The sequence below is a fragment of the Enoplosus armatus genome, chromosome 14, assembly GCF_043641665.1.
Source record: "Enoplosus armatus isolate fEnoArm2 chromosome 14, fEnoArm2.hap1, whole genome shotgun sequence".
NCBI classification, from domain to species: Eukaryota; Metazoa; Chordata; class Actinopteri; order Centrarchiformes; family Enoplosidae; genus Enoplosus; species Enoplosus armatus.
The window spans coordinates 1,140,001-1,151,554 of record NC_092193.1 but is presented as its reverse complement, the minus strand read 5'-3'; the positions used below and the strand labels follow the sequence as shown (position 1 = coordinate 1,151,554).

The 11,554-nt window shown below is 40.9% G+C and overlaps 1 long non-coding RNA gene across 1 annotated transcript; it reads right to left on the bottom strand.

The window, feature by feature from the left end:
• Window positions 1-733: 733 nt before the first annotated feature.
• On the bottom strand, window positions 734-5,000 carry LOC139297056 (uncharacterized). The gene is made up of 4 exons (XR_011598461.1): window positions 4,830-5,000; window positions 2,453-2,590; window positions 1,780-1,854; window positions 734-1,086 (listed from the first exon to the last, which is right to left on the bottom strand). It is a non-coding gene; the product is annotated as an uncharacterized lncRNA (long non-coding RNA).
• Between the last annotated feature and the right edge of the window lie 6,554 nt (window positions 5,001-11,554).

Sequence of the window (11,554 nt, the reverse complement as noted above, 5' to 3'; positions counted from 1 at the left end):
GTATAAAGTAGTTAAAATTAGCTAACCGTATATAAAGTAGTTAAAATTAGCTAACCGTATATAAAGTAGTTAAGAATTAGCTAACCGTATATAAAGTAGTTAAAACTAGCTAACCGTAAATAAAGTAGTTAAAAATTAGCTAACCGTATATATAAAGTAGTTAAAAACTAGCTAACCATATATAAAGTAGTTAAAAACTAGCTAACCGTATATAAAGTAGTTAAAAATGAGCTAACCGTATATATATATAAAGTAGTTAAAAACTAGCTAACCATATATAAAGTAGTTAAAAATGAGCTAACCGTATATATATATAAAGTAGTTAAAAACTAGCTAACCATATATAAAGTAGTTAAAAATGAGCTAACCGTATATATATATAAAGTAGTTAAAAACTAGCTAACCGTATATAAAGTAGTTAAAAATTAGCTAACGTATATAAAGTAGTTAAAACTAGCTAACCGTAAATAAAGTAGTTAAAAATTAGTTAACCGTATATATAAAGTAGTTAAAAACTAGCTAACTGTATAAAAAGTAGTTAAAACTAGCTAACCGTATTTAAATATGGAAGTCTAATACTAAATTGCCAGAGGACACTTTTAAGCAGGAAAAATCATAATATTCTTATTGGTTAGTTAGTTATTCGATTAGTTTTTATTCCGTTCATTCGGCCCATCTCATGTAAGATTAGAAGGCAATGTGACACAGCAGAGATAGAGAAGAAAACCTCAGATCATCAGCCTGCGTTCTCTTTATTCATACTAATGGTCCACAGTGGTTTTCATGGTGCAGAGTGATGAACAGATGAACATGTAATCCTTCTGCTGTAGTGGAAACAAAGAAACTTGAGTCAGGTTTCGTGCTGTGTTCAGTGACGCCTGGTTTTCAGAGTGGTGTAGCTGTGGGAAACGTCGCCTCCAGGTTCACTCTCACCAGCAAAACCCGAAGCTCCGCTCCTCTTTGTTGGTTTGAAGAGTTGTGACTTTTGTTTTCTCCTGACGGTCTTTGTCATTTTCACCCACAGACAGAGGCAGTTGACGGGCGGGTGGGATCATAGTTTCAGGTGCATCAGAAACCAGCAGGAACCTGTTTGTGGGAAGAGGGGGTTACCGGCTGAACGCTCTCACAAAGTTCCCCGTCTGAAACACCACAAACAGATCTGAGCTCAAACAACCAGCTTTGACTTTACAAACCATTTCAGGCATCAAATTAAAATATCAACAGCTTTGTTTTTCTGTCTGAGTCACAAAACTTTTACCAAATATTTGCACTTTAACTCCCTGCAGCTCTCAGTGAAGCCCGTCTCTGCAGCCTCCCTGCTGCTTTGAAGGCGCAGGCCAACATTTTAGCTTCTTCTAAAGAGTTTTGATGGAGCTAGGCTAGCAGTTTCCCCTGCTTCCAGGGCCAATCTGTGTACTGACTATAGAGGTTTTCAGGGTTCCTAGCAACAGAGACCCGACCCAGGACTCAAGTCGGGCCAGGTCCAAATTCAGTCTAATCTGGTCCTGTAGGGTCCCATTGTGTTGCTGCAGGTCTCGGGTCTGTGTGAAGTGCAGGAAACATGACGTGTTAATGCTCTTTTCCACCAAACTGCAGGTCAAAGCTCCGCTGACGGGTTTTCTTGTAAACAATCTAAAGTTTCTGTTTACCTTCAGTGTTTCTCACCAAAACTCATTGTGTGTATCAAACAAACATGTCGAAGGTGTTTCCTTCATAAAACATTTACAAAGCAGATTATTTTAAATATTCCACTTTGTGAATTGTTTGCATCATCTTTACTTGCTAGCAGTCTTCTTCTTTCGTTGCATGTCAGTACTGAGGACAGGACTGGGGTTGAGTTCCATGAGTCTGGACCTGTGAAAACATTTTGTGCTACTTTGGGGGGAAATTGGCACACTTACAATTGTCTGCAAGCACAAATACACGTATGATTTACTTCCTATATGAAGAATAAACTTACCAATAATTAATTAATATTTACTTGAGCTTGAATGGAAATTTTCTTTGAAGGATTCATTAGGAAATGTGTAACACATGGTCTTGTATGCTCTCAATATTGACTCCGTCCCTTTTATTTACACATTTGTTTTAATTTACAAAAACATTTTGTATCATCTGCCAACAAAATGATACTTAACACACATCATTAATATATAGAATGAAAGGTTAAGGGCCCAGTACTGAGCCCTGTGGGCCTCCACATTTACACCTTAACCTCCAACTCTTCACGTTGAAGCAGCTCAGAGCTCTTGGTTAAGCTTAGAGAAAGATGGTGGTCTGATCAAATCTTGATAGAGGAAAAACATGACGGTTTTACATTTAACCAAAACCCCCATCTTTCACTAAACCTAACCAAAGTGTTTTAGTGGTCTTTAGTAGTCTAGTACATCCCTACGACTTCCAACTAACAAGAAATACACAACACATTAGTAGACGGCCAATAAGAACGTACGTTCCAGGAGACCGGGAGCTCACTCTCAATGTTTGGCTCAGAGGATCCATTTTGTACATAACTGTGTTGAACCTCTTCTGTTCTCTCGATCCTTTTCAGCCTTCAACGTGAGATCAGGTCACGGACGGCAGACAGGTGCTGAAGAAAGAGATAAAGGTGAGACCTGAAGGTTAAAGGGGTTTTTTGTTTGGTCTGAAGGACGTTAGGACCCAGAAGAAACAATCAGTGGTTTTCAGTCAGCTGCTTTATGAGACTGCATCTCAAATTACCTCCTCCCCCCACAGCCACCCCTCCCTTCCTGAAGAGAGAGAGAGAGTGTGTGTGTGTGTGTGTGCGTGTGTGTGTGTGTGTGTGTGTGTGTGTGTGCGTGTGTGTGTGTGTGTGTGTGCGTGCGTGTGTGTGTGTGTGCGTGCGTGTGTGTGTGTGTGTGTGGAGGCAGACATGGAGGAAGGAGGTGGTATCGATTGATAAGCTCAGTGAGGTCGAGCTGCAGCAGCAGTTTGTTCCTCATGTACTCATCATGTTCATACGGGACACGTTCGGCACTAAATGAAATAAATAAATAGTAATAATATTTGGTGACCTCCTTACCCTTTCATCAGCGCCACACTTAACACAAACTTTACACTCGAACACAGACTCATAAACCTCAGCGTGTGATGAACACTGCTCGACACGTCACTGAATCTGTGAAACTATTCTGTTGTGTTGATCCTCTTTTGCACATTACCACCATCACCTTCACCTGCAGCACAACCTGCATATTACACTGATATCGCTCATATTACGTATACATATAGATAACTGTACATCGTCCTTGCAAATATAATTTAGCTTTCCTTTTTTATTTCTTCCTTTAGTGTTACTTTTATATACTTTGTTGTATTTGTTTATATATGTGCTGCGTGGAGGAGCTACAGCTGAAATTCATTGTGCATTCCTGTATTATCTAATGACGATAAAGCTAAACCTTGAACCTTGAATGTCCTGATCTTATTCCTGCTCTCCAGAGGATGAACCCTTTAGAGCCCTTCCTTATGTAACAAGGTTTCTCTGCATCTCCCTGTTCGATAAACAGCAGCATCATTGAGAGCGTGTTGCCAGTTCAGTGTAGCTGCACACAGCTGCTAGCATGCCTGCAGACTCTGGTTAGCTGCACTGCTGGTCACCCTCTTAGAACAGATAAATCATCAGGATGTTGTTTGTTCATAATGTGGCTGTAATGAACACGGCCGCCTGTGGGGGGCGCTAGCAGGACTTTAGACTAGTGTATTGTTAATAAAAGCTCTTTCCTACGTCATATAAATATATAATAATGTACGTGCCGTAATATTTTTAGAGCTGAATCAGATCCGTTCTTTACAGTCTGACCCTCACTTTCACTGCTCTGATTCAGTCAGGCTTCAACAGTCACAGGGGGGATTTTACGTTTCTGTTTTCAGATTGAATGTGAAGCTGCAGAGAAAAACAGGAAGTGTGCAGAGTGATCTCGGCCAGCCGACATGTTTTAGGGCCTGCAGGCCGTCGACTGCGTCTCACCTCGCTCCGCACAAACACACCAGCACTTCCTCATTCTTCACATTTCCGCCCCGAAGCCAACGAACGGCAAATATTTGTTTTTATCCTGAACAGGAAGACGCTGAACGCAGCCCGACTGCTGCTGCTGGAACATGTGTGTGTTCTATTTTACCTCAGTGGGGGGAGATAACTCCGGCTCTCTGGATTTTCATAAGAAATGAGTACCTTGAACAAGACTCAATAATGAGGCAGAGCACAAGTGACTAGTGTGGAGGAAATGTCCTGAAGGTGGCGTTGGAGAACGCCTTCAGCAAATACTACACTGTCATGTCCTTTCATTACATATAACCTCATCAAAGTGACATTAGGTCGGTTGGTCTTGTTTTGTGTCTCCTGTGGCTTGTATGTTTCCCGGTAAAGATCATTTTTGGCATCTTATTTCAAATTAAACTTTGATAAACTAAACAAATGTTGCATCACTTTTATCTCTACTACAGTCGATTAATGTGGACACATTTATTCAGGCCTGAGGAGTTGAAAGCATCCAATAGAAGTCAGAAAAGCAGACATCATTGTTTCTTTCTTATTCCTTTAATTAAGCCCACAACCTGTGAGGAGGGGTTTAAGGGTGCAGTTAAGGCCTCAGTCTGCTTCAAACACACCACTTCAGTGTTTCCAGTGTTTCTGTCTGTTGTGGATGTCCACACTGGAAGGTGGATGAAAAGCCTGCCGTCAACAACTCTGTGTTTGTCGCATTTTCAGACATTCATGGTGTTGTTCTCATGAAAAGTGACAGAAACAGTTTGTGTGAGGAATGAAAAAGAGAGCTGAGAGAGAGAGAAGTTCAAACCCGTCTTACTTTCTCGCCTGCACACAGCTGATCAATCACTGCACGAAGTGGGCGTGATGGTCGTAACACCGACCCATCGCAGAGGCAGGTGAGCTGCAGGGGGGGTGACGGATCAGAACACTCTGTAGGATTCAACCCCAAAACCGCCATAGTGAGCCGCAAGTCTCCAGCAGGGCAAAGTTCAGAGTGTCGAAACACAAAGGCTTCGTCTTCTGGGAAGCATGAATGTGAGAGATCTGACCTTTGGATGATCATACTGGCCTGATGGTGGTTCACCAGAGTCTTTAGGATTCATCCTCCGAGGAACAGGATGATTTTCTAATCCATCCGTTTTTGGGATCTTTTGTCATTGACCAAAGTGTTGGTGAAAATCTGAAAAACAAACTCCACACATCAAAAATGAGATTCTTTTGTTCAGTTTTAAGGAAATGTGTTTTTAACAGACTCAGACATACAGTAGCTGCTGTGTTCATGTTGTGTTAATGTTTGTGTATTTCTCAGAACTCCTCGCCCTTCATCATCTCCTCCTCCTCCTCCTGCAGTCAGGACTCCATGTATGGTCTGAGGGGAAACGTCTCAAACCTCCAGCCACCGAAAAGCCTCCAGCAGGGAGTGACTCTGCTTCCCCAGAGTCTCAGAGGGCGAGTCCTTTATTTTTAGAAATGCAGACTTACTGACTATTATGAAGGAGTGTGTGTGTGTGTGTGTGTGTGTGTGTGTGTGTGTGTGTGTGTGTGTGTGTGTGTGTGTGTGTGTGTGTGTGTGTGTGTGTGTGTGTGTGTGTGTGTTCTCTGTGAGGAAAACCTGACAGTGACAGATGGATCATCATGTCTCTTCATGTTTGTCGGAGCCCGAGTTCAAACTTCAAGGAGATTCAAAACCTTCCTCTTCGAAGAGGAAGGAAGTAACACAATACATGTACTCTAGTACTGTACATACTGTAAAGTACATTTCATAGTTTCTGGTTCTTTACTTGAGTTGTTCCATTTTGGAAGACTTTCTACTTTCCCCCCCCATCAAATTTCAGTCAGAAAAGTTGCACTTTTTCCGTCATTACATCGATGTGACGGCTGGAGTTAATGCTAAATTTGTAGATTCAGATTTCAATATAAATAATTACTGACATTTCTTCTTTTCCTTTCTACTTTTCTATCTTCTCTGTTCTTCTGCTTTTGATTTTGCTTTCATTTCACTAATTTGTAAGCAGGGAAATTCCCGCAATTGGAGATACAAGGTTTTCCCCTGACAGTAGCAGTGGTGTAATGTAGTACATTAGAGGTTTTCCTCTGACAGTAACAACAAAGACACTCTGAAACTATCTGAACTTCACAGTCTCCCTCTGGACAGATTCAGAATTGGATGTGAAATGTGTGTTTGCAGGTTGATCACAAGCAGCTTTCATTTCCTCAAACTGAAGCTTTTTGTGGCCCTAAAGGCCTCAGTATGCTTCAAACAAAGTACGCCTTACAACGTGTTGTTGGACCACATCTGTTCTGAAAGTCAGAACAGAAAGTGGATTGAATAGAGGAGGGAGGGGGCGAGATATCATTTAAATATGGAGATAACGGAGCACATTTTCAGACAGCCTCTCTGTGAAGATTCATGGTGTTGCGCTCAAATGTTCACGTGAAAAGTGACAGAAATAGTCGTGTGAAGAATGAAAAGAGAGAGCTGAGAGAGAGGCACTAAAATCGAAGCATACTGAGACCTTCAAGAACATGTTCTTATCACCACAATGTTCACCTCTGCACAGCAACATATAAAAATGAATGAAATGAACTTAAACATGTTCTGCATCATTCTTACATACAGTCTAACTGTGATGTTGGTACAGGAAGCCAAAATACCAAAATGTGTTAGTCTTGTGTCTCTACAGATTGAATCTTCCTTCCTTGCACATATTTTTTTATGTGTTGGTTTAATCCAAAGAATTATTATATCAAGATCCCAAAATATCCCAAAAGTATCTGACAAAATGTCTCTAAAATATCCTCAAAACCAGAAATGTCTTAAATAAACATTACAAAACTCTAATGTTGATGGAGTCCCACTCGGTGAGACTAGCGGTGGAATGTAGTACATTTACTCAAGTACTGTACTGTAAGTTCAGTTCTGACATACTTGTACTTACATGTGATATGATGCAGTATTATACTACAACACTAACATGTTCTCACATGACACAATATCATATTCCAGAAGAATATAACGCTGCGAAAGGAGACACTCTGCATAATGAGTACTTTTACTATAATACTTTAAGTGCATTGGGCTGATGATACTTCTGTACTTTTACTGAAGTTACATTTTGAATTCAGGACTTTTACTTGTAATGGAGTATTTTTAGACTGTTGGATCTGAGTACTTCTTCCACCACGTAATTTCAGTTTGTCAGTCACTTCCTGTTGGGGCTCGAACAGCTGTTCAGTTCAGTGGTGGTCTGCAGGTTAAATCTCTCGTGTGTGTAGTTTTACCTCTAAAACCTTCTCAACGTTTCAAATGAAACAGTCTGAAAGAGAAAGATCACTCTTTGGTTGATCTGCTCGCAGCTCATGGACATGTAAGCTGCGACAGGAGGTTTGAATAAACTCTGCTTCACTTAAAGGCTCTCAAGAACCAAAAGGTTCCCTCGGACCTCCATTACAAGCTGCTGAGTGATGACAGACAGTTAGGGAACAGTTTGGTCCTGATGCTGCTGCATCATGTGGTCCATATCTTTGTCCTTGTGACAGTAAAAAGCTGCAGGATCAGACTCAGGATCAGTGTAAAGCCGTGCAGCAGTTAGCTTTGCAGCATTAAAGGAATAGTTTCACATTTTGGGAATTATGCTTATTTGCTCTCTTGCTGAGAGTTAGAAGTTCAGATTGATACCACTCTCATGTCTGTTCAATATAAGGCTACAGCCAGTTAGCTTAGCTTAGCATAAAGACTGGAAACAGGGGGAAATAGCTAGTCTGACTCCAAAGGTAAAAAGAGTCCCTGCTGGTTGCCTGGCAACCTCACGGTGATGAAAACACTACAGGAAGTACAGGTGTAATATGTTAATGAGTGAGCGTCGGAGGTGCTGGTTGGTGGATTGTTTTACCTTCGGACAGAGCCAAGCGAGCTGTTTCCACCTGTTTCCAGTCGTTATGCTAAGCTAAGCTAATCAGCTGCTGGCTCCAGCTCCATATTTACTGTACAGACATGAGAGTGGAATCAATCTGAACATCTAACTCTCAGCAAGAAGAAGAAGAAGATTTCCCCAAATGTTAAATTATTCCTTTTAAACGGTAGAACAAGTGACCTCTGACCTCTGAGCAGTGATCAAAGTAATCCAACCCAGGAAGATCTTATTTGTGGGGCTAAAGATATAGAGTTTGAGTTGGACAGACTGACCCGTGGTTTTGTTTTATGCGGTATGTTGACTGATGATGACTTTAGACGAAGAGTAAAGAAAATTCATAAAACCCGTTGAATTGATTGTAAATATGCACAAAAGAATCTAATTGAGTCAGAAACATTCACTTTCCCCTTTAACAGAAGACAGACTATGATGCTGACTGTTAGTAATAATGTGTGTATGGGCAGTCGCAGTGTGTGAGGGTTTCTCAGAGCCCTTCAGCTCACTTGCAGGTGTTGACTCAGCGTGATATCATCGTGGTGTGATTCAGCTGTGAGAGTCTTTCATTTTCCTTTCTGATTCCAGTAAATCCTTCTGTGCTGTTCAGGGTGAATTGAGCTGTCAAACGCGTATAAAACTGAGCGTGCGCGTCCATCGGGATCATAAATTAGCTTATGTCCCAGTGAAAAACCTGAAACCAGATCAGAATCCAGATCCAGCCCGAGCCCCGGCTCCGCTCCGGGCTTTCTGTCCTCCCGCTCAGCCTGTCTCTCCGGCCGCCATTTCAGGAGCTGCAGAGGTCTTTTCTGTCATGGAAGAACAAAAGCAGCTCTGTCTTTGTCTGCAGCTTCACGTTCACATGCAGCTTTTACATTTACAGACTGCTTTCACACACACACACACACACACACACACACACACACCGAGAGTCGAAGCAACAGTGCTTTAAATTATTAAAACCACTTTAACATGTGGCTGAAAATTCATGAGTGGAAAAGGTCAACTGGACACACACACACACACACACACACACACACACACACACACACACACGTTTACACAGACATGCTTTTATTCTGAAAGATGAAAAAAGGCGCAATACTTCTAAAGAGCTCAAAATGTGTTTTGTGTCATGTTCATTAAGACTCATCCAACTTTATCTCAACGGGATTCAATAACCATCATAATATGTAGTTTAACGTTAAATTCCTCTTTATTTGGCTGAAATATTCTTAAATATTCCTGCAGGGACTCTCAGTCTGGGTTTATAAAGATGTTTAATGCACTTTAGGGTGTCAGAAAATCATCTCATCACCATCAAAATATTTAACATCAAATTCATCTTTGGTTGAACTGACCCTAAATATTCAAATATATCATATATATATATTCTAAATAATATCAGAGAGTTTATACTGGTTTTATTGCACTTTAGGAGATTGTTTTTGCCTCTTGTATCTCTATATCAATGCTTTAATATAATTAATAATTAATTTGTACAGTGTAACATTACAGTCTAAGATTTACTTCCACTGTAGCTTTCTAACCTGAATCCACCTCAGATTTTACACCAGAATATATTATGAGGGGGGAAAAAAAGGTCTTTACTTCTATGGTATGGAAACGCCTTCAAACCCCCCCCCCCCCCATCCACCCCCTCCACACACACACACACACACACACACACACACATAAAGGCCATCCGTATCAAAGGAGTGTTTGATGTCAGTCGGTGTGGGCCGGCTGGTTTTGGGGGGGTTGGGAGGGTACAGACAGCAGATGAGGGGCGGGGGGGGGGGGGGGTCCATGGTAAACAGCAGAAATACCAAACCTACACTGTTACATTACACAGAAGAGTAACACTGTACTTTAACCCACACATGCATTTATAACCAGCGTGTAACTGAGCAGCTCTGCTGGCGCCCTCTAGAGGCTCCAGTCTTCATTACAGACAGCAAGAGAAGCTAAATGTTTTCTGAAAGTGCTCCCAAAAGTTCCTTTTTAATGAATTAATCTTTATATTTCTCTTCTTTTCCTCAACATGCTGTAGAATAGAATACAACTTTATTGTCCACCAGTTGAAATTCATCTTAAGTTCAACAAAACATAAAACATGTGGTGACAACAGTTAAAGTCCACAGCCACACCAGCAGCACCGCTTTGAGCTAAACGCTAACATGCTAATGTTTACTGTGTTCACCTCGTCACTTTAGTTTGTTAGCATGCTAACATCTAACAGCTAATTAATCACAGAGTCCAGCTGAGGCTGATGAATGTCATGTAAAACATCACAGCAGCAAAACAAATACAAATGAAATGCCTAAAACATAAATACACAGTGGAGGAGTTTCTTTAGGTGAACGGAACAGTTTGACATTTTGTGAAATACATTTCTATGTGAGCAGCTTCGTGGTGACAACAAGACTCACACGTGTATATACGCTGCACAGACGAGCGCTTTTCATCAAGATGGTGGTCCAGACCTGAACCAAGCTGTTGGCTGTCAAACCAAGTCCTGTTATAATAGTCAGACTCAGCACAAATAATCATTTCTTTAGTTTTAACGACATCACTGCTTGTTTTCTGATGAAGAGGCCTCGTCATCCGCATGAACAAACAAACACGAACGGAGAAGAAAATCTTCCATCCACAGCATCACGTCTCTCAGGCACTTGACCATCAGACGAATGAGTCTAAACAAAAGCTCTAAGCAATGAGGAGACTCTGAGTTTAGATCGTTTGTTGGTTTGTAAACAGACGTTACGATTATTAACAGCATTCAAAGGAAAAGCAGCAACTCTTCATCTGAGAAGCTGATGGTTTTACAGCCATCAATTCACTTTCCGTCAGTCCACCTTAACCGACTCACTGTTTTACAGATTCAGATTATTAATACAAAATGTTAATAATCAAATAAATTACAACATTTTAAGGTGTATTCTGCATAATGATTACTTTTACTTTTGGTATTTTAAGTATATTCTGATGCTAATACTTTTGTACTATTATTTAAGTAATGTTTTGAATGCATGATAAGTATTTGTACACTGTGATACTTTTACTTTTACTCATCAGAGTACTTCTTCCACCATGGAAACGTCTCTGTCCAGGCGACACGCCGGCTGCTGTCCTTTCGGCAGCGTTGTGATCAACAGGTGAGGACTATGAGACATTTCAGCTGGACTGTGTGTGTCTGTACAGTTTCTTGATGATGTCGTTAGCGCAGCTGTTTGTCATTTCTACCTTAAATCCGACACGATAATGGAAGTCGAACGGGTGAAAATTGGTGTGAGTTGAGTTCAGGTTGAGACTTGATGCTGACGACCTGGACGTCATCGCAGAGCCTCACAGACGCAGCTGGCCAGGGAGACAGTTGAGTAATGAAAACGTCTTAACGAAATTATGAAAATGAATATCTATATTTTCTGTTATATGACTCAAAAAGTTACAGATTACATTCAGAACATCTTTAGATGTACAGTGTCCTTTAACGTCCCACATGTTGCTGTTTCCCTCTTGTTTGCTGCTCGTCCGCCATCTTTAAGGGACATTTCTGAGAATATATGTTGTATATTTGTTCATCTCCAAAGCCAAATCAGTTCAAGTGTGTACTTCACGTCTGCTCATTCTG